Source organism: Ornithorhynchus anatinus, chromosome 4 (genome assembly GCF_004115215.2).
Source record: "Ornithorhynchus anatinus isolate Pmale09 chromosome 4, mOrnAna1.pri.v4, whole genome shotgun sequence".
In the NCBI taxonomy this organism is placed as follows: domain Eukaryota; kingdom Metazoa; phylum Chordata; class Mammalia; order Monotremata; family Ornithorhynchidae; genus Ornithorhynchus; species Ornithorhynchus anatinus.
Window position 1 is genome coordinate 118248034 of NC_041731.1, and position 22773 is coordinate 118270806.

At 44.1% G+C, this 22773-nt stretch overlaps 1 pseudogene; it reads right to left on the reverse strand.

The window, feature by feature from the left end:
- Positions 1–17183: 17183 nt before the first annotated feature.
- Positions 17184–17342, reverse strand: LOC114811580 (annotated as a pseudogene).
- Between the last annotated feature and the right edge of the window lie 5431 nt (positions 17343–22773).

Consider the following 22773-nt stretch of genomic DNA (forward strand, 5'->3'; position numbering starts at 1 on the left):
AATGAGGGGCTAGTTGGGGAAGGCTTCTTGGAGATGTGTCTTCAGTAAGGCTTTGAATGTAGGGAGAGTGATTGTCTGCCTGATATGAACAGGAATGGCGTTCCAGGATCGAAGCAGGATGTCGATGTGAGGGCTGGGATGCAGTAGGAAAGCAGTGAAGTAAGATAGGAGGAGGAAAGGTGTTTGATAACGATAATGACAATAATGCTCTTTATTCAGCACTATGTGATAAATGTTGGGGTAGGTATAAGAGTATCTGATCAGATACAAATGATACATATAGGTGGCTTGAGAAGTAAAGTACCATTAGTTAGGGTATTTATAAAGTGCTTACTATCCTCCAAGCCCCAGAATAAACAGCATTCATGAGACTCATCAGATACTACTAGGGTTATACCCTTGCATTGGGCTGACTCAGTTAAAAACATGGATATTACACTTTCCCAAGCACTTAGTACAATATTCTGCACAAAGTAAGCTCTCAATAAATATGACTGAACATGAATAAATATGAATGAACAAGTGGGTGGTTATTAAAAGTCTAATTCTGTCCCTAAAGGTCTTTCTTAAGACTGACGGAACCACTTCTGTAGTCTTTGAAAGCGTTCCATTTCAAAGCCTCACTGCCTATGGAATTCATGCCCGGGTACCCTGTGGGTTCTGCTCAGGTCAACACAAATCACACTAGAGCAACCATCCAAGGAGACTGATCCACTTGCCCCATAATGGAGGGGGATGGCGGTGAAGCTGTTTGTCCATCATGTCAGAGTGATTTTGTTCTCATTCATGGCAGTGAGACAGAGATTCTTACTTGGTTCAGGACTTCTAATCTTCTCCAGTGGTGAGTGATTTTTACATTGTTAATTAAGGGAAACAGCTGTTCTCAGGTTATTTAATGATAACTTCAGAAGTTCTCCTTCAGTAGAGGAAAAATTCTGCTTCAAGGGGAATTCCATTTCCTAGAGACAGGCTTGGAGGAGAGCTTGGATTGCCAGACACGAATCAGGTTTCTTCCATCTGCTCAGTTGAAGATGAGCCAACTTGTAGATCCAGATTCTCTCGAAGCTGACAAGTCAAAAGGCCACCTGGATGCCAGACACTTTCTTAAACATTGTCTGAGGCAGCCTTGTGTTCCTGAAACTTCTACAGTATATTATTTTATGGAGTGAGCTCATGCTTTCTGATCAGAGACCAGGAGTTGAAATGATCCTAGAAAGGACACAAATGATCACTGAAGCCCGACGCCTCAGTTCTGGATGATAAATAGCTTCCAGCTGAGGTCAGAGTTGGATGAAAACATCCATTCCTGGTGTGCCCCTCTGCAATTCAACTCATTATGGAGAATACGTGCCTTCTCCTCAAGCCTTGGCCCTCATCAGAGATGACAAGTCAGACGTTATTGTGCCTTCTGGATGGCAATTCCAGCATTCAGGAGGACTCAGCTTCCTAAGAAATAATAACAATAATAATGGTATTTATTGAGTGCTTATTATGTGCCAGGCACTGTTTGAAGCACTGGGGGAGATACAAGGTAATCAGGTTGACCCCCACGAAGCTCATAGTCTTCATCCCCATTTTATAGATGAGGTAACTGAGGCACAGAGAAGTGAAGTGGCTTGCCCAAGGTCAAACAGCAGACAAGTGGCAGAGCCAGAATTTGAACTCATGACCTCTGACTCCCAAGCCCTTGCTTTTTCCACTAAGAGATACTGATTCTCTAAGTACATGTCTTTCCTCTCATGCCTAAAGGAAAAGCATTATCAAAGAGAGCATAAGCCACCTACTTAGCCTACTTAGACTGTGAGCCCCAGTTGAGACAGCGGCTGTACTCGATCTACTTCTTCGTTATCTACCCCTATGCTTACTACACTGCTGGGCACATAGTAAAGTCCTAACAAAAGCTACAATTATTATTGTTTCTTGGGCTAATGCTCCCTGACCACTCCATCTTCTCAGGCTCCCAACTGTCCAGTTATTGGTTGCAGATTTGCTTATCCACTTGGGTTCATTGTTTATACCTACTTGCACACTCTCTTAGCAATCTCCTATCCAACTCATGTGCTTGATTCCCTGGGGTTTGAAATCACTCCTCCCACTCCCCAGGTGCCCAGGCCCATGCTGTGGACGTAGGGGGGAACTGATAAATGGTGTTGATTCTCATGACTTTTCAGATAAGGTGCCTGAGTGGCGTCATAGTCTGCCTTCTTCTGTCATTACATTTTCTTTATGTCTATAAGATAGCGTAAAGCTCCTTGTGGGCAGGGAATGTCTACCAACTCTGCTCTGTTGTACTCTCCCACACACTTAATGCAGTGCTCTGCACAAAGTAAGGGCTCAATAAATAGAAGTGAATTGATTAAGGTGGCAGAAAGAGAAAAATAAGGTTTTAAAGGTACAGGCAGGAGTTGCAATATTCCTGCTCCTTAGGAGCGAGCTGTTCTAGGCTGGGAACTCAGAGCTGGTGGCCTGGACGGCCCCTCCAGTACTGTTTGCCCATCCTCGCAGCACACAAGTTTCCCCCTTCATTCAGTGCAAGAGCCTGTCTTCTATTCACAGGCTTTTGGGTAGATTCCCAATTGCTGGGTACAGCACTACACTGAGTGATGATTACAGATGACGGAGGATGAGTTGATGGATGATGTCTCTCATTGGGCATGATGAATAATAACATTAATGATAAAATTATCATTATGGTATTTGTTATGCTCTTCTGATGTGTCAAACACTGTTCTAAGCACTGGATTAGAATAAGTTAATTGGGTTAGTCACAGTGTCTGTCCCACATAGGGTTCGCAGTCCACTCAGTTGTATTTCTTGAGTGCTTACTGTGTTCAGAGCACTGTACTAAGCATTTGAAAGAGTACAATACAACATTGCCTTGCACAAAGCAAGCACCTAACAGTTGCCAAATTATATTTTCCAAGCACTTAGTACAGTGCTCTGCATAATGTAAGTGCTCAAAAAATACAGTTGAATGAATGAATGAAGTCCCCTCATCAACAACAATAAACATACACTTTTCCTGCCTACAAAGAGCAAAGTCTAGTGTCTAAGTAGAAGGGAGATTGCCTAGTGGATAGAGCATGGGCCTGGGAATCAGAAGGACCTGGCTTCTAATCCTGGCTCTGCCACTTGTCTGCTGTGTGACCTTGGGGAAATCACTTCATTCATTCATTCAATAGTATTTATTGAGCGCTTACTATGTGCAGAGCACTGTATTAAGTGCTTGGAATGAACAAGTTGGCAACAGATAGAGACAGTCCCTGCCGTTTGACGGGCTTACAACACTTCTATGAGCCTCAGTTACCTTCTCTGTAAAATAGAGATTAATATCTTAAGCCCCACTGGGACATGAACTGTGTCCAACCTGATTATCTTGTATCTACCCCTGTGCTTAGAACAGTGCCTGGTACAAAGTAAGCCCTTAACAAATACCATGAATAAAAAAATCAGACAAGAACAGTTACTAAATCCCCATTTTTCAGAAAAGGAAACTAAGTCATGGAGAAATAAAATGACTTGCCCAAGGTCACCCAGCAGGCAAATAGCAGAGCTATCCCTTGACTTCCAGTCCATTTCCAGTGCACCCCAATTCCCCTGCTAAACCACACTGCTTCCCTTGCTTCGTTCTCTGGGTTGGTTGTGGTATGCGATGGGTTGTATCCCTTTGTTTAGCTTCACTCATTGCATTCTGATCTCCAATAGCAAACAGAGTGCATGTGCCATAAGGAGACCCAGGAAGTACTAGTAATAATAATTACAATACTAATAAAAAAGCCATTGCCCATTATAATGCTCTTGCATGTGCTCATTTGTGAAAGCACTATTGAATTTTAATGATGGTATTACCTATAATTTTCTTTCCTTCTGAGACACTGGAGCAACATCTACTTTGACTTAATCCCTTCCTTGCCTAAATTGTTGAAATAGTAACACACCTGAACATTAATTATCACTCACTTCAATTTAGCATTTGCTAATGACATCTATTTGTCTTGTCTAATGCTGTCAAAATGTTTCCGACCCATAGCGAGTCCTTGGACACATCCCGCCCAGAACGCTCCACTCTCCATTTGAAATCGTTCTGCTAGTGTATTCATAGAGTTTACTTGGTAAAAAGACAGAAGTGTTTTTCGACTGCCTTCTTCTGCACAGTATACTTGAGTCTCCAACTTAGAATCTCTCCCATGCTACTGCTGCCCAGCACAGGTGAGTTTTGACTTGTAGCAGATTGCCTTCTACTCATTAGCCACTGCCAAAGCTAAGAATGGAATGGGTATGCCTCTGACTGACTTTTCCTCTCGTAGCTGAGACTGGCAGAGTGTTGGAAACTCTTCACATGTGATCCTGGGGGTGGAATGATATCTCTTCAAAATAAATAATATCAGATATGCTAGCTAAACATGACACTGAAAAAGATATGAATGATAATACTGAAAATTTAGTTCTCCACATATGTAAACAAAAACAGTCTAATTCAAGTTTTTCATTATTGGTGCCTATTTGCATGGCATACATACATTTGTATGTGTGTACATATGTATATTTACACACAAATACACACAAAGCTATATTGTGGTTTTAAATGCATTTTTAATTTGTATATAGCTATATTCATAAAACTCGTCATTTGGATTTGGGGAATGCATTCCATGTTATTTCCTGTGGGAAACCAGATGTCACTTAGCATACTTTCGTTTAGCACTGTATGTTCAGGGAACCAATTAAGAGCACTAATAAGCTCCCGTAGCAGTGTAGCAATGTAGCTGGAATCTAGCATTAATAGTACTAATAAGGGGTAGAGCAGTAATGAGGACAGACCCTTACCACCAATTCAGTCAGGAAGCCCTGGGCAGGGTAACCAAGATCCCATTAATCCGGGCATTCATTCCAAGGACTGACGGCCAATTTATTTTGAAAGTCAGAAGGTCAACCTTTAGAGAAGCAGCATGGTATAGTGGATAGAGGATGGGCCCAAGAGTCAGAAGGTCATGAGTTCTAAATCCGGCTCTGCCACTTGTCTGCTGAATGACTTTGGGCAAGTCACTTCACTTCTCTGTGTCTTAGTTACCTCATCTGTAAAATGGAGATTGAGACTGTGAGCCCCATGTGGGACAAGGAGTGTGTCCAACCTGATTTGCTTGTATCCACCCCAGCACTTAGTATAGTACCAGGCACTTAGTAAGTCTTTATTACCATATTTTTTTTTTAGGTTGCTGTCAGTGCTAGTCATAAGTGACACTTGGACCAACCTGATCTCACAAGCTTTATGCCGGGCAGTAGAGGTGACCTAATTATCAAGATACATGTGTAGAAGTCCACCCAAATCCCCCCATATGATCATATTTTCCCAGTTTCCTAACTCCTCTCCTGGCTCCAGAACCATTGTGTTCCCTTCCCAGGTCCCTTAGAGCACCAGCGCTTAATCAATTAATCAATAAATGGTATTTATTAGTCACTTACTCTGTACAAAGTACTATATCAAGCATTTGTGGGAGTACAAAAGAGTTAATACACACCATCTCTGGTCTCAAGGAGCTCACAATAATAATGCTGATGAAAATGATATTTTTTAGCAGGGAGACGAAATTAAAATTAGAGATAGAGGAAGCCTTGGGATATAAGAATATGTACATAAGTTGGGACATATTAAGTGTTTTGGGAGTAGGACTAAGAATGTAGGTGACATAGAAGGGAGGGAGAAGAGGGTGGTAAAATGAGAAATTAGTTAAGGTTGGCTTCCTGGAGAACATATGAATTTAGTGGTGTTTTGGAGATGGGGAGAAGCTGTGGAACGCAGCAAGAGGAGGTTTAGTGGTGAAAAGCAGAGTGTCCTAGGGGAAAGAGGACAGGCCTGGGAGTCAGCAGACCTGGGTTCATTCATTCATTCAGTCGTATTTTTGAGTGCTTACTGTGTGCAGAGCACTGTACTAAGTGCTTGGAAAGTACAATTTATCAATAAAGAGAGACAATCCCTGCCTGCACCAAGCTTACAGTCAAGAGCGGGGGAAACAGACATCAAAACAAGTAAATAGGCATCAATATAAATAGAATTATAGATATTTACATGCCAAAACAAGTAAGCAGGCATTAATATACACAAATAGAATATTAGATATGTACACACACACACAAGTGCCACGGCGGGAGGGGACTAGAACAAGTCGGGACAGAGGGGAGGAGGAGCTGAGGAAAAAGGGGGCTTAGTCTGGAAAGGCCTCTTGGAGCCTTTACTAGGGTTCTAATCCTGTCTCTGCCACTTGTCTGCTGTGTGATCTTGGGCAAGTCACTTTTCTGTGCCTCAGCTACCTCATCTGCAAAATGGGGATTAAGACTGTGAGCCTCATGTGGATCAGGGACTGTGTTCAACCTGATAAAATTGTATCTATCCCAGGGCTTAGTGCAGTTCAAGTCTTCAGCACTTAACAAATTCCATAAAAGATAGGAAAAAAAAAGATTGGATATTAAGCCACCAGGTTATTGATCCAAACCCGACAGCAAACAGACAAGATGATAATCCAGTATCTGATATGACAACGAGTGGCTGGCTACTCTCAGCGCTTAGTGCTCTGCACATAGTAAGCGCTTAACAAATACCAACATTATTATTACTCTGATACATTTCCAAATGGACTGGGATGGCTCAGCCTGTTCCCTGGCACATGGTTGGTCCTGGTCTCTCCTTAGGGGAGGGGTTAAAGGAGGTTGATTGATCACTCCAAGTATAGTCTAGTACTTTGATCACAGCTTACTCTGTACAGAGGATTGTACTAAGAACTGGAAATAAAAAAATAGAGTAGATAGACATAATCCCTGTCCTCAGAGAGTTAATCTAGTAGGGGAGACAGGCCCTAAAATGGGCCTTAGGTGACAGAGAAATCAAGAAGTGACAATCTGTGGGGGAAAAAGGGGCCGAATCCCCAATATCCCACCTCAGAAGTGTTAGGCTATGGACTCTTTCTAGACTTTGAGCTCACTGTGGGCAGGGAGCATGACTGTAAGCCCATCAATGGGCAAGGACTGTCTCTATCTGTTGCCAATTTGTACATTCCAAGCACTTAGTACAGTGCTCTGCACATAGTAAGCGCTCAATAAATACTATTGAATGAATGTCTACCAACTTTGTTGTATTGTACTCTCCCAAGTACTTAGTTCAGTGCTCTGCACACAGTAAACACTTAATAATATGATTGATTGATTATGAAACTAGCCTAAGCCTGCTTTCCTTATGGCAGCTTGGAAAGCTTTGGTTACCCTGCTGTTTCCTTTAAGGACTATAACAGATGCAAATGCCATTACTGAGTCAGACCAATTGTCCACCCAGACCAAGATTTGGTCTTGGACACTGGCAACAGAACAGATGGAGGAACTGTGTAATGAACGACCAGCTTTAGAGATGGACCCATCCACCAATCCTAACTTCTTCTTCTCTATCCCACAGAGTGGCTTAAGGCATAGAGCATGGACCTGGGAGTCAGAAAGACCTGGGTTCTAATCCTGGCTCTACCACATGTCTGCTGGGTGACCTTGGGGAAGTCACTTCACTTCTCTGGGCCTCAATTACCTCATCTGGAAAATGGGGATTAAGAAGGTGAGCCTCATGTGGGACAGGGACTGTGTCCATCCTGCCCAGTGCTTGTCACATAGTAAGCGCTTAACACTTACCAAAAATATTATTACTATAATTATCCTTCTACACCTTTGTACACTATGTAGATACTGCTCATTCCTGCACTGATCCCAAATCCTTTAGAGCATATTTTAATTTCATTTTTACTCTCAGCTGCTCTAGTACTCAGTCACTCTTTAAAGGAGTCAGACACCTAGACTTCTAATCCACTGTCTGTTTGCAAGTAGATAGGGAGAGAATAGTAATTATGGTATTTATTGAGCACTTACTATGTGCCAGGCTGGCTTTCCTACAGTTCCCACACTGACTCTCTTTTTTTCAGCCACCAAAAACCCAAGAGAAAGAAACTGGTCAAGCCACACAAGCCCAGTGAGACTTTGAGATTTCATTAAATTAGCCTTTTCCAAGAGTTCCCAAACTATAAAGTTAGTGATACTATGCTCCTAACAATTCATTCATTCATTCAATAGTATTTATTGAGCGCTTACTATGTGCAGAGCACTGTACTAAGCGCTTGGGATGAACAAGTCGGCAACAGATAGAGACAGTCCCTGCCGTTTGACGGGCTTACAGTCTAATCGGGGGAGACAGACAGACAAGAACAATGGCACTAAACAGCGTCAAGGGGAAGAACATCTCGTAAAAACAATGGCAACTAAATAGAATCAAGGCAAAGTACAATTCATTAACAAAATAAATAGGGTAACGAAAATATATACAGTTGAGCGGACAAGTACAGTGCTGTGGGGATGGGAAGGGAGAGGTGGAGGAGCAGAGGGAAAAGGGGAAAATGAGGCTTTAGCTGCGGAGAGGTAAAGGGGGGATGGCAGAGGGAGTAGAGGGGGAAGAGGAGCTCAGTCTGGGAACGCCTCTTGGAGGAGGTGATTTTTAAGTAAGGTTTTGAAGAGGGAAAGAGAATCAGTTTGGCGGAGGTGAGGAGGGAGGGCGTTCCAGGACCGCGGGAGGACGTGACCCAGGGGTCGACGGCAGGATAGGTGAGACCGAGGGACGGCGAGGAGGTGGGCGGCAGACGAGCGGAGCGTGCGGGGTGGGCGGTAGAAAGAGAGAAGGGAGGAGAGGTAGGAAGGGGCAAGGTGATGGAGAGCCTTGAAGCCTAGAGTGAGGAGTTTTTGTTTGGAGCGGAGGTCGATAGGCAACCACTGGAGTTGTTTAAGAAGGGGAGTGACATGCCCAGATCATTTCTGCAGGAAGATGAGCCGGGCAGCGGAGTGAAGAATAGACCAGAGCGGGGCGAGAGAGGAGGAAGGGAGGTCAGAGAGAAGGCTGACACAGTAGTCTAGCCGGGATATAACGAGAGCCCGTAATAGTAAGGTAGCCGTTTGGGTGCTTTCTATCTATCACTACTCCTCCAACCCAATTTGTGTTAATGCTGAAGTTGGATGAAAACAAATTACTCTCTCTGCAATGTGACCTGAAGGAAACCTCCTAAAATAAGAAGGTCTGAGTCATTTCTCTCAACATTGAGATTCTATCTCACTTATTCATTCATTCATTCATTCAATCATATTTATTGAGCGATTACTGTGTACAGAGCTCTGTGCTAAGCACTTAGGAGAGTATAATATAAGAATAAACAGGCACAATCCCTGCCCAGAGCAAATTTTACAGTCTAGAGGGGGAGACAGACATTAATATAAATAAATTACAGGTATGTACTTAAGTGCGTGGGGCTGGGATGGGGCTTGAATAAAGGGAGCAAGCTAGGGCAGCACAGAACAAAGTGGGAGTAGAGGAAAGAAGGGTTTAGTCAGGGAAGGCCTTTTGGAGAAGTGCCTTCAGTAAGGCTTTAAAGAGGGGGAGAGTAATTGTCTGTCTGAATTGAGGCGGGAGGACATTCTAGGCCAGAAGCAGGATGTGGGCTAGGGGTTGGTGGCAAGATACCCGAGACTGAGGCACAGTGAGAAGGCTAGCACTGGAGGAGAGAAATGTAATAATAATAATAATAATGTTGGTATTTGTTAAGCGCTTACTATGTGCAGAGCACTGTTCTAAGCACTGGGGTAAACACAGGGGAATCAGGTTGTCCCACGTGGGGCTCACAGTCTTAATCCCCATTTTACAGATGAGGGAACTGAGGCACAGAGAAGTTAAGTGACTTGCCCACAGTCACACAGCTGACAAGTGGCAGAGCTGGGATTCGAACTCATGAGCCCTGACTCCAAAGCCCGTGCTCTTTCCACTGTGCCACGCTGCTTCTCAATGTGCGGGCAGGATTGTAATAGGAGTGTAATAATCATTTCAGTAATAATAACAATTAGGGTATTTGTTAAGTGCTTACAGTGCCAGGCACTGTACTAAGTGCTCGGGTGGTTGCAAACAAAGTGGTTGGTCATAGTCCCTGTCCCACGTGGGGCTCACAGTCTCAATCCCCATTATACAGATGAGGCCCAGAGAAGTGAAATGACTTACACAAAGTCACACAACTGAGAAGTGGTGGATCCGGTATTCGAACCCACAACCTCTGTCTCCCAAACCCGGCCTCTTTCCACTAAGTTACGCTGCTTCTCATAGAAACTGAGGCTTAAAATTCTTTCCTCTTCTGGGGAGTCCAGCTTCTAATTTTTAAAGCTATAATAATACTAATTGTGGTATATGTTAAGCACATACCACACGCCAGTTTCCCTCTTTTACTGCTCCTCTTCCACTGCCTAACGTGATGCTGCCTATGAATAATGTATTGGAGTGACTTCACTTCAGACTTCAACTGTTAAAATAAAAATCTAGAATTGAGACCCTATGATAATAAATGAAAAATCAAATAATCACAATGGCCCAGCTTTATGAGCATCCATTGAAAAACTCTTCATATTCATGTTTCAGGATGCATTTTTAAATGTATCTTAGCCTGTTAAAATGACTGAACTACATGAGGGCTACACTACTCTCTGATGCTCTAAACACAATGGACTATCTCTTTTTTTGGACTCGTTAATGTCCTTGTCTTTTATGTTGAGTTTGTGTTTTTATTGTTTCATCCTCTCTCAATCAATAGTATTTATTGAGCACTTACTATGTGTAAAGCATAGTGCTAAGTGCTTGGGAGAGTACAATGCAACAGAATTTGCACATTCCTGGTGTACCACAGGCTTACAGTCCAGAGTGGGAGACAGACTTTAATATAAGTAAATGAACTGGGAAATGTACATAAGTGTTATGGGGCTGAGGCTGGTGTGAATAAAGGGTGCAATCCAAGTGCAGGATGATGTGGAATGGAGTGAAAGAGGAAATGAGGGAAGGCCTCTTGGAGGAGATGTACCTTCAATAAGTCTTTGAAGAGGGAGAGAGTGGTCATTTGTCAGATAGGAAGAGGAAGGGAGTTCCAGGCCAGAGGCAGAACATGGGTGAGAGGTCAGTGATGAGATGGAGATTGAGCTACGGTGAGTAGGTTGCCATTAGACGAGCGAAGTGTGCAAGATGGGTTGTAGTAAGAGATCAGGAAGGTAAGGTGACTGAGTGCTTTAAGTTGTTGGTGAGGAGTTTCTGTTTGATGAATAGGTGGATGGGCAACCACTGAAGGTTCATGTGTCACATCTATTCATGTGTCACATCTATCTCCCATGAAGCAGCGTTGCCTATTGGAAAGATCACAGGACTGGGAGCCAGAGGACCTGGGTTCTAATTCCGGCTCTGCCTCTTCTCTTCTATGTGAACTTGCCTAGTGGAAAGAACACAGGCCTGGGAGTCAGAGGACCTGAGGGCTAATTCCGGCTTTGCCACTTCTCTTCTCTGTGACCTTGGGCAAGTCTCTTAACTTCTCTGTGCCTCAGTGCCCTCCTCTGTAAAATGGGGATGAAATCCTACTCCTACTTATAATGTGAGCCCTGTGTGGGACACAGACACAATCCCTAATCTGATTAGCCAGTGAGTCAATTTTATTTAATAATAATAATGTTGGTATTTGTTCATTCATTCATTCAATAGTATTTATTGAGCGCTTACTATGTGCAGAGCACTGTACTAAGCGCTTGGGATGAACAAGTCGGCAACAGATAGAGACAGTCCCTGCCGTTTGACGGGCTTACAGTCTAATCGGGGGAGACGGACAGACAAGAACAATGGCACTAAACAGCGTCAAGGGGAAGAACATCTCGTAAAAACAATGGCAACTAAATAGAATCAAGGCGATGTACAATTCATTAACAAAATAAATAGGGTAACGAAAATATATACAGTTGAGCGGACAAGTACAGTGCTGTGGGGATGGGAAGGGAGAGGTGGAGGAGCAGAGGGAAAAGGGGAAAATGAGGCTTTAGCTGCGGAGAGGTAAAGGGGGGATGGCAGAGGGAGTAGAGGGGGAAGAGGAGCTCAGTCTGGGAACGCCTCTTGGAGGAGGTGATTTTTAAGTAAGGTTTTGAAGAGGGAAAGAGAATCGGTTTGGCGGAGGTGAGGAGGGAGGGCGTTCCAGGACCGCGGGAGGACGTGACCCAGGGGTCGACAGCGGGATAGGCGAGACCGAGGGACGGCGAGGAGGTGGGCGGCAGAGGAGCGGAGCGTGCGGGGTGGGCGGTAGAAAGAGAGAAGGGAGGAGAGGTAGGAAGGGGCAAGGTGATGGAGAGCCTCGAAGCCTAGAGTGAGGAGTTTTTGTTTGGAGCGGAGGTCGATAGGCAACCACTGGAGTTGTTTAAGAAGGGGAGTGACAGGCCCAGATCGTTTCTGCAGGAAGATGAGCCGGGCAGCAGAGTGAAGAATAGACCGGAGCGGGGCGAGAGAGGAGGAAGGGAGGTCAGAGAGAAGGCTGACACAATAGTCTAGCCGGGATATAACGATATAACGGGATATAACGGGATATAACGGCTTATAATTTGTTAAGCGCTTACTATGTGCAGAGCACTGTTCTAAGCGTTGGGGTAGACATAGGGGAATCAGGTTGTCCCACATGGGGCTCACAGTCTTAATCCCCATTTTACAGATGAGGTAACTGAGGCCCAGAGAAGTTAAGTGACTTGCCCACAGTCACACAGCTGACAAGTGTCAGAGCTGGGATTCGAACCTATAACCTCTGACTCCCAAGCCCGGGCTCTTTCCACTGAGCCACGCTGTTTCTCTAGGCCACACTGCTTCTCTGAAACAGCTTGGTGAGGATCAAATCTATTCCCTTTCAAGCCGTGGGTTTGTGGAGCTTCTTTTCATTCATTCAGTGGTATTTATTGAGCGCTTACTGTGTGCAGAGCACTGTACTAAGCGCTGGGAATATACAATTTGGCAACAGAGATAATCCCTGCCCAACAACGGGCTCCCAGACCACTGCCATGTGAGTCTTCATTTGCACCTGGATCTGTGACCTTTAGATATTTGATATTTATGGAGCGCTAACTGCATTCTGCACACATCTCCCCATTCTCAAAAACATTTCACAGTCACCCATTTCCATAGGACAGCAGTGTGGCCTAAATAATAATAATAATGTTGGTATTTGTTAAGTGCTTACTATGTGCAGACCGCTCTTCTAAGCGCTGGGGTATAGATACAGGGTAATCAGGTTGTCCCACGTGAGGCTTACAGTCAATCCCCATTTTACAGATGAGGTAACTGAGGTGCAGAGAAATGAAGTGACTTGCCCACAGTCACACAGCTGACAAGTCACGGAGCCGGAATTCAAACCCACGACCTCTGACTCCAAGCCCGGCTCTTCCCACTGAGCCATGCTGCTTCTCAGTGGAAAGAGTTCGGGGGAAAGGCCTAGTGGAAAGAGCTTGGGCCCGGGAATCAGAGGACCTGATTGGGTCCTAATCCTGACTCTGCCATCTGTCTGCTGCTTGACTTTAGGCAAGTCATTTCACACTTTGGGCCTCAGTTACCCCATCTGTAAAAGGGGGATTAAGATTGTGAGCCCATGTGGTTCACGGACTGTGTCCGACTGATTACCTTGTATCTACTCATTCGTTCATTCAACAGTATTTATTGAGCGCTTACTATGAGCAGAGCACTGTACTATGCACTTGAGATGTACAATTCGGCAACAAAATTGTACTCCAGCTCTAAGATCAGTGCTTGACACATGGTAAGCACTTAAGAAATACCACAATTATTACTATTATTTCACTCAGCATAAAGCAGAAGCCTCAGCCATTCACTTTAATGTACTTATTCATTACATCGGATGAATTTTGGAATAGTACTGAACACCCAGGCTTATTTGCAGAAAGCACAACAAAAGGTAGAAAATGCTTAATTAACTCCATGTTCTTTTTCGATATTTTTTGAGGTTCAGCAAGTTCCCCAAATAGTCAATTGAGAACCCAGTGCACACAAGAGATACCAGAGATCACTGTGATAGAAACAGCGTGGCCTATTGGAAAGAGCCAGGGCCTGGGAGTCAGGGGGCCTGGTTCTAATCCTGCCTCTGCCACTTTCTTGCTGTGTGCCCTTGGGCAAGTGACTTGGCAGAGACGCAGCGTGGTTCAGTGGAAAGAGCCCGGGCTTAAGAGCCAGAGGTCATGGGTTCTAATCCCGGCTTTGCCACCTGTCAGTTGTGTGACTTTGGGCAAGTCACTTCACTTCTCGGTGCCTCAGTTACCTCATCTGTAAAATGGGGATTAAGACCGTGAGCCTCACGCGGGACAACCTGATGACCCTGTATCTACCCCAGCGCTTAGAACAGTGCTTGGCCCATAGTAAGCGCTTAACAAATACCAACATTATTATTTTCTGGGCTTCAGTTCCCTCATCTGCAAAATAAAGATTCACTATCCATTCTCTCGCCTCCATTGACTGTGAGCCCCATGTGGGACCTGATTTTCTCGTTTGTACTCCAGTGCTTACTATAATGCTTGGCACAAAGTAGGCACTTAATAACTACCACAACTAATTAATTACAGGTCTTGTTTATGCAAATTAAAGGAGATATATACATATATATATATACACATATATCTGCATAGATTTTAATGGTATTTGTTAAGCACTTACTATGTGTACTGTACTAAGCATTGGGTAAATAAAAGCTAATCAGGTAGGACACAGTTCCTGTCCCACGTGGAGTTCTTAATTAACAGTCTTAATCCTCATTTTACAGAAGGGGTAACTGAGGCACAGAGAAGTGAAGCGACTTGCCCAAGGTCATGCAGCGGAAAAGTGGCGGAGTCGGGATTAGAACCCGGCTCCCTCTGAATCCCAGGCCTGTGCTCTATCCATTAATAATAATAATCGTGGTATTGGTAAGCACTTACTACGTGCCTGGCACTGTACTAAGTACTAGGTGGATGCAAGCAAATCGGGTTAGATATGGTCCCTATCACACATCGGGGGTCACAGTTGCAATCCCCATTTTACAGATGAGGTAATTGAGGCCCAGAGGAGTGACATGACTAGCCCCAAATCACACAGCAGACAAGTGGCGGAGCAAGGCTGCTCTGCTTCTGTGTACAGAGAGCACAATACTCAGCACTTGGAAGAGAATCCATCAAACAGTGGTGTTTATGGAGTGCTCACTGTGTGCAGAGCACCGTACTAAGCACGTGGGAGAACGGAGAAAGAGAAGTAGAGTAGCGGTTAAAAAGCCCCCTCCTCTCTCCTCTCCTGCCCTCCGTCCGGCAGCTCCACCATCTCAACTCACCTGATTTCTGATTTTGACCTGCTGGTAGAGGTACTCCGGAAAAGGCTTGCGAGGAATAAAGCAGCCCATGCCCCTGTTGACCTGGAGATTTCCGTCCTCGAACACGATCTTCCCCTGGCTGATGACCACCAAGGGGGACCCGTGGCATTCCATCCCTTCAAAGATGTTGTACTCCACAGCCTGGGGAAACAACCGGAAAACCAGCTCCCACTCCAAACTCCAAACTTGGAGCCAAAGGAAAAGTGTCCTAGGGAAAGTCAGCCACTGGGGCCCGGGCTAGGCCAGAGTCACACCTGTGCCAGCTTCCTCCTCCTCCTGCTCCCTTTCTCTTCCTCCTCCTCCTCCTCCTGCTACCTTTCTCCTCCTCCTCCTCCCTCTCTTCCTCCTCCCTCTCTTCCACCTCTTCCTCCCCTCATGTCCATTCCATTTTTTAAAATGCATCACAGGAAGCTTTCTCTGATTCACTCCGACCTAGACACCATCCCTCCTCCCCCTCCCTTCCTCTTCCTCCTCCTCCTCCCTTCCCCACCCTATTTCTCCTCTTCCTCCTTCCCCTCCTTCTCCTCCTCTCCCCTTCCTTCCTTCTATTCCCCTCCTTAATAATAATAATGGTATTTGTTAAGCCCTTACTATGTGCCCAGCACAGTTCTAAGCACTGGAGTAGATACAAGGCAATTGGGTTGTCCCACGTGGAACTCACGGATTTAATCCCCATTTTACAGATGAGGTCAGTGAGGCACCGAGAAGTGAAGTTACTTGCCCAAGGTAACAGCTGATGATAATGATAATAATGATGGTATTTGTTAAGTGCTTACTATGGGCTAAGCACTGTTCTAAGCGCTGGGGGGGTGGTACAAGGTAATCAGGTTGTCCCACGTGGGGCTCACAGTCTTCATCCCCAATTTTACAGATGAGGTAACTGAGGCACAGAGAAATAAAAAAAAATGGTGGTATTTGTTAAGTGCTTACTATGTGCCAAGCACTGTTCTAAGCGCTGGGGATACAAGGTGATGAGGCTGTCCCACGAGGGGCTCACAGTCTTAATCTCCATTTGACAGATGAGGTAACTGAGGCACAGAGAAGTTAAGTGACTTGCCCACAGTCACACAGCTGACAAGTAGCAGAGCTGGAAGTCGAACCCATGACCTCTGACTCCGAAGCCCAGGATCTTTCCACTGAGCCACGCACTGTCGAAAGCACTTGTGAGAATAAAGTATGCTAACAGACACATTCACTGCCTACGACAAGCTTACAATCTAGATCTCTCTTGGATCTACCCCAGAGCTTATCACAATGCATGGCATGTAGTAAGTCCTTAACAAGTAGAATTATCCTTATTATCCGCTCTCTCTTTTCCTCTTAGACTGTGTACCCCTTTAGCACCAGGAGCCATGTCCAATTTCTGCTCGTGTATTTTTCCCAGTCCTGGTCAGTATTACAGTGCTCTGCACAAATTAAATGTTTAATGAATATGATTACTACTATTGCTCCTGTAAGCAGCATTATACATTTGAAAGTTCTCCTCATTGAGAAGCATGTCTGAATGATGGGAAATGAATGACACACCAATGCTTTCATAACACGTTTTGCTGGTGCACATTTTGCATAGAAAGCTGTTAGGGAATCAGGGACCATTCTTCCAACACCACCTGTGTAATTGGGTAGGACAAGTAGAAAGAGTTGTTTGTGGGGATGGATTTTCTAGCCCAGAGTGAATCAGTAAATCGGTCCACTGGCTTTCAGTGATGGTTCATTTGAATCTGACCATTATTTAGTTCAAATTGCAAATTTCTGGCTGACAACAGTGAAAATGAAAGACATTTGGGGTTAGGGTTTCAAATAATAATAATAATAATGGTATTTTTAGCACTTACTATGGGTCAGGCACTGTATAAGCACTGGGGTGGTACAAGAAATTTGGGTTGGATACAGTCCCTGTCCCACGAGGGACTCAGAGTCTCAATCCTCATTTTACAGATGAGGTAACTGAGGCCCAGAGAAGTGAAGTAAGTGATTTGCCCAAGGTAACACAGCAAACAAGTGGAGGAGCCAGGATTGAAACCCTTGACCTTCTGACTGATAAACTGATAAGAACAGATATTACACATGATCTTGGCCAAAAGGCTGAGAAGCAGCGTGGCTTAGTGGAAAGAGCCCAGGCTTGGGAGCCAGAGGTTGTGGGTTCTGATACCAGCTCTGCCTCTTGTCAACTGGGTGACTTTGGGCAAGTCACTTAACTTCTCTGTGCCTCAGTTACCTCATTTGTAAAATGAGGATTAAGACTGTGAGCCCCACGGGGAACAATCTGATAACCTTGTATCTACCTCTGCACTTAGAACAGTGCTTGGCACATAGAAAGCACTTAACAAATACCATAATTATTATTACTATTCTGACTCTTAGGCCCGTGCTTTACCCACTGTGCCATGCTGTTTCTCGATATGAAGGAGTAGGAGTAGCAGGAGAAAAGCAGCTTTGCTAAGTGGGTGGAGCAGGGGCTTGGGACTCAGAAGAACCTGAGTTCTAATCCTGGCTCCACCACTTCCCTGCTGTGTGATGTTGGCCAAGTCATCTAACCTTTCTGGGCCTCAGTTACCTCATCTGAAAAATGGGGATTAAGACTGAGAGTTCCATGTGGGAAAAGGACTATGTCCAACTTGATTAGCATAGTACAGTGCCTAGCTTAGAGTAAGTGTTTAAAAAATACTGTAAAAACAAAAAGAAAATTAAAAAATAAGCACAGCTGAGTTCAAAATAAGGTAGATATTCCTTAATGTCCATTGGGAATCTTGGTTCAGAAAACTTCTTTATCTTTGTTAAAGATTCATATGATTTCCACCAAAATATTTTTAGAAAAAAAAAATCCTCATTGTTGATTCTTCTTTGTGTGGTATATTTACTCTCTTTATTTCCCTTGTTTTATTTTATGAAATCATATTAGTCATTTGCACTACCACTCACTATGAAAACAGAAAAGTAAGCATTCAATTTATCATTTTTATGGAACTCATTAAGTGCCTACTATGTGTCAAGCACTATACAAGAGCTAGGGTAGATACTAGACTGTAGCTCTAGACTGGAAGCTTGTTGTGGGCAGGGGATATGTCTACAAACTTTGTTGTACTCTCCCAAATGCTGAGAACATAATAATAATAATAATAACAATAATAATTATGGTATTTGTCAAGCACTTACTATGTGCCAGGCACTGTACTAAGCAATAGGGTAGATACAAGCAAGGAGACCTGAACACAATCTCTGATCCATGTGGGACTCATAATCTTAATCCCCATTTTACAGATGAGGTAACTGAGGCTCGGAGAAGTGAAGTGACTTACCCAAGGTCAAACAACAGAAAAGTGGTGGAGCCACTAGTAATCGCACAATAAATAAGATTGATTGATCCAAGATATTCAGATTGGATATAGTTCCTTGTTCCACATGGGTCTCATGGATAAATAAATAGGAGGGAGTAGGATTTAATCCCTAGTTTAAATATGAGGAAACTGAGATGAAGAGAAGTTAAGTAGTGCCCAAGGTCTCAAAGCAGATAAGTGAAAGAGCCAGAATTAGAATCCAGGTCCTTTGTATCCCTGGCCCATGCTTCCCAGTGATAGCTCTGATTGATTGATTACTGCCAATCTCTAATGCCAACCTACTCACTGTACCTTTATCTCTTCTATTTCACCACCAACCCCTTGCCCATGTCCTGCTTCTGGCTGGAATGGCGTCCCTCTTTACATATAGCACACAATCATTTTCCCTACCTTTAAAGCCTTATTAAAAGCCCATCTCCTCCAAGAGGCCTTCCCTGACTATGCCCTCATTTTCTTTTCTCCCACTCCCTTCTTCATTGCCCTTGCACTTGGATTTGCATTATTTAGTCACTCATCCCTCAGCCCCACAGCATTTATGTACATATCCATTTTTTATTTATGTTCATATCTGTCTCCCCCTATAGAGTATAAGCTCACTGTGGGCACAGAACATGTCTATCAACTCTGTGTACTCTCAAGCACTTAGTACAGTGCTCTAGACATAGTAAGTCCTCAATAAATGCAACTGATGGACTGATTAAGCATTTGGGAAGCATATAGTAAAAATAGAAGAAATTCTTCCTGTTCTCAAGGAGCTTACTCTCTTAAATGATAAAGGCAGTGAGGATAATATATCCAGGCTAAAGCGTGTCAAATGAGGGTCAGAGAGGTACCTTTGCTTGGAACTGGGAAAATCACCAAGCCCAGGCTTTTAACATTTTCCACTAGTGATATGCTATCCCCCAATCTCCAGCAGAAAGAAAGTCTTCCCGTTTTTGTCCTAGATGAAAATTTCCTGGAGAGACACCAATAGGTTGCTGAGGTTCTTTTCCAACTGGGAGATGATTAAATTTTCGTGAAATTCTAGGCTCACATCCCACGTTCACCTACACACAAGCTTTCTCTCTCCAAGAGAGACAGCTCAAACTGCTCTTGCTTCCAATTTTGCAGATGCTTCCAACTTGCTAAGAGCACAATTCCATGAGACAGATGTTTTCTCCTTGGTGTGACACTAAATCCCACCAGAAGTGATAAGGTTCTCAAGAGCGGGGATTATGTCTAATTACTCAATCGTACCCTCCCAAGTGTTTAGTACAGTGCTTTCTCTGCACAGAGCAAACAATCAAATACCAGTGATTGACTGTTGCTGAAAAAAGTGGAGGGAGCTTCTTCTCTGAAGCTTTTTTAAATCTAGATTTCCCCCTATTTCACCTGAAAGTAGGAGAATGAGCCCATGGTAGTCCTAAGAGTTTAGTATAGTCCATTATTCCAAGTGGGTGCTCAATAAATATTACCACGACTACTACTTTATGATGCCATTAATCTTTTAGAGATCAGTCAGTCAATCATATTTACTGAGCTCTCACTGTGTGTAGAAAACTGCACTTGCTTGCTGTGACCTTGGACAAGTCACTTCACTTCTCTGTGCCTGTTACCTCATCTATGAAATGGGGATTGAGACAGTGAGCCTCATGTGGAACAGGAACTGAGTCCAACCCAATTTGCTTGTAACCTCCTCAGAAGCAACTTGTCTTAGCAGAAAGAGCACAGACTTGGGTGTCAGAGGTCGTGGGTTCTAATCCCGGCTCTGCCACTTGTCAGCTGTGTGACTTTGGGCAAATCACATCACTTCTCTGTGTCTCAGTTACCTCTTCTGTAAAATGGGGATTAAGACTGTGAGCCCCACGGGTGACAACCTGATAACCTTGTATCTACCCCAGCGCTTAGAACAGTGCTTGGCACATAGTAAGTGCTTAACCAATACCAACATTATTATTATTAAGTGCTTAACAAATGCCAATATTAGTATTACTAGGTGCTTGGGAGTGTATAATAAAATGATATAACCGTTATATTCCCTGCCCACAACAAGCTTACAGTCTAGAGGGGGAGACAGGCATTAATATGAATAAATTACAGATATGCACATAAGTGCTGTGGGGCAAATGCCCCCCCCCCATCACCTCCAGCAGCCCCCACTAATATCTAAATTGAATGGGGTTTGGACCTCCACTTCGCAGTTTCCTGTAGTGCAAATGGCATTTGGGTTAGGCACAAGGGTGGAGATGATTGGGAAAATGAGGAAAAAATGTTGGCTGACAGCTATAGGCCCTTACCACAGCCTGGCAGTCTATTTTGTGCAAGAGCCATTCCTGAAAGTGGTATTTCTGGGGAAGCAGCACACACCAGTGGAAAGAGCACTGGTCTGCGAGGCAGAGGACTTAGGTGTGAATCTTGACGCTGACACTTGCCTGCTCTGTGACATTGGGCAAATCACTGTACTTCTCCGGGCTTCAGTTTCCTTCTTTATGAATGGAGATTAAATACCTGTTTTACCCAGATCTCCATCTCCTGTCCTGATCTTTCTCTTTCTCTATAGTCTCGTGTTTCCTTCTCTCACTGGGACGTGTCTACTTGGATTCCTGCCTACATGTCAAAATTAATATGACCGAAACCCAACTCTTCATCATCTAACCCAAACCTTACCCTCCCCATGAATTTCCCATCATTGTAGACAGCACCACCATCTTGACTGCTTCACAGGCCCTTAACCTTGTGCCTGTGACATATTTCCAATTCATCCCTCATATTCACTCTGTCACCCAATCTTGTCTTTTCAACATTCATAACATGACTAAAATCCACCCTTTCTCTCCATCCAAACTACTACTGTGTTAATCATGAGCATTTATCTTGTCCCACCTTGATTAATAATAATAACGTTGGTATTTGTTAAGTGCTTACTATTTGCAGAGCACTGTTCTAAGCACCGGGGTAGATACAGGGTAATCAGGTTGTCCTACGTGAGGCTCACAGTTAATCCCCATTTGACAGATGAGGTATCTGAGGCACAGAGAAGTTAAGTGACTTTCCCAGTCACACAGATGACAAGTGGCAGAGGCGGAACACGAACCCATGAACCCGGACTCCCAAGCCCATGCTCTTTCCACTGAGCCATACTGATTACTGCATCAGCCTCCTTGCTGATCTCCCTGCCTCCTGTCTTTTCCCATACAGACCATACATCAGTCTTCTAGCTGGATAACTTCCCTAAAAAAAAATTCAGTCCATGTTTCCTCACTCCTGTGGAAATACCTCCAGTGGTTGCCCATCAAGGAAAAATTACTTACCATTGGCTTTGAAGCATGCAATCTCCTTGCCCCTTAGTAATTTATATAATTGATTTCCTACTACAACCCACCAAGCTCACTATGCTTCTCTAATGCCAACTTAAAAGGAGTGTGGACTAGTAGAAAGAGCATGGGCCTGGGATTCAGAGGGCTTTGGTTCTAATCCCAACTCCATCACATGTCTGCTAGGCAGGTGATTTAACTTGGCTGTGCCTCAGTGAACTCATCTATAATATAGGGATTAAGACTGAGAGGCCCACATGGGACATGAACTGTGTCCAACCTGATTAGCTTGTGTCTACCCCAGTGCTCAGTACAGTGGCTGGCATATAGAGAGGCAGTGTGGCTCAGTGGAAAGAGCCCGGGCTTGGGAGTCAGAGGTCATGGTTCAAATCCCGCTTCTGCCACTTGTCAGCTGTGTGACTGTGGGCAAGTCACTTCACTTATCTGTGCCTCAGTTACCTCATTTGTAAAATGGGGATTAACTGTGAGCCTCACATAGGACAACCTGATTACCCTGTATCTACCCCAGCGTTTAGAACAGTGCTCTGTACATAGTAAGCGATTAACAAATACCAACATTATTATTATTACATAATAATCACTTAAAGGCAGCATGGTCTAGTGGAAAGAGCACGGGCCTGGGAGTCAGAAGATCTGGGTTTTAATCCTAGCTCTGCCACTTATCTACTGTGTGACCTCGGGCAAGTCATTTAACCTCTCTGTGCCTCAGTTACCTCATCTGTAAAATGTGGAGTCCTATGTGAGACATGCAATTATGTCTCCCCTGATTATTTTGTAGCTACCCCAGTTCTGGGATCAGGACCTAGCAGAGAGTAAGGTACTTACCAAATACCATTAGAAAACAAAAAAACAACAGCAGCAAAAACAGTTGGTTTT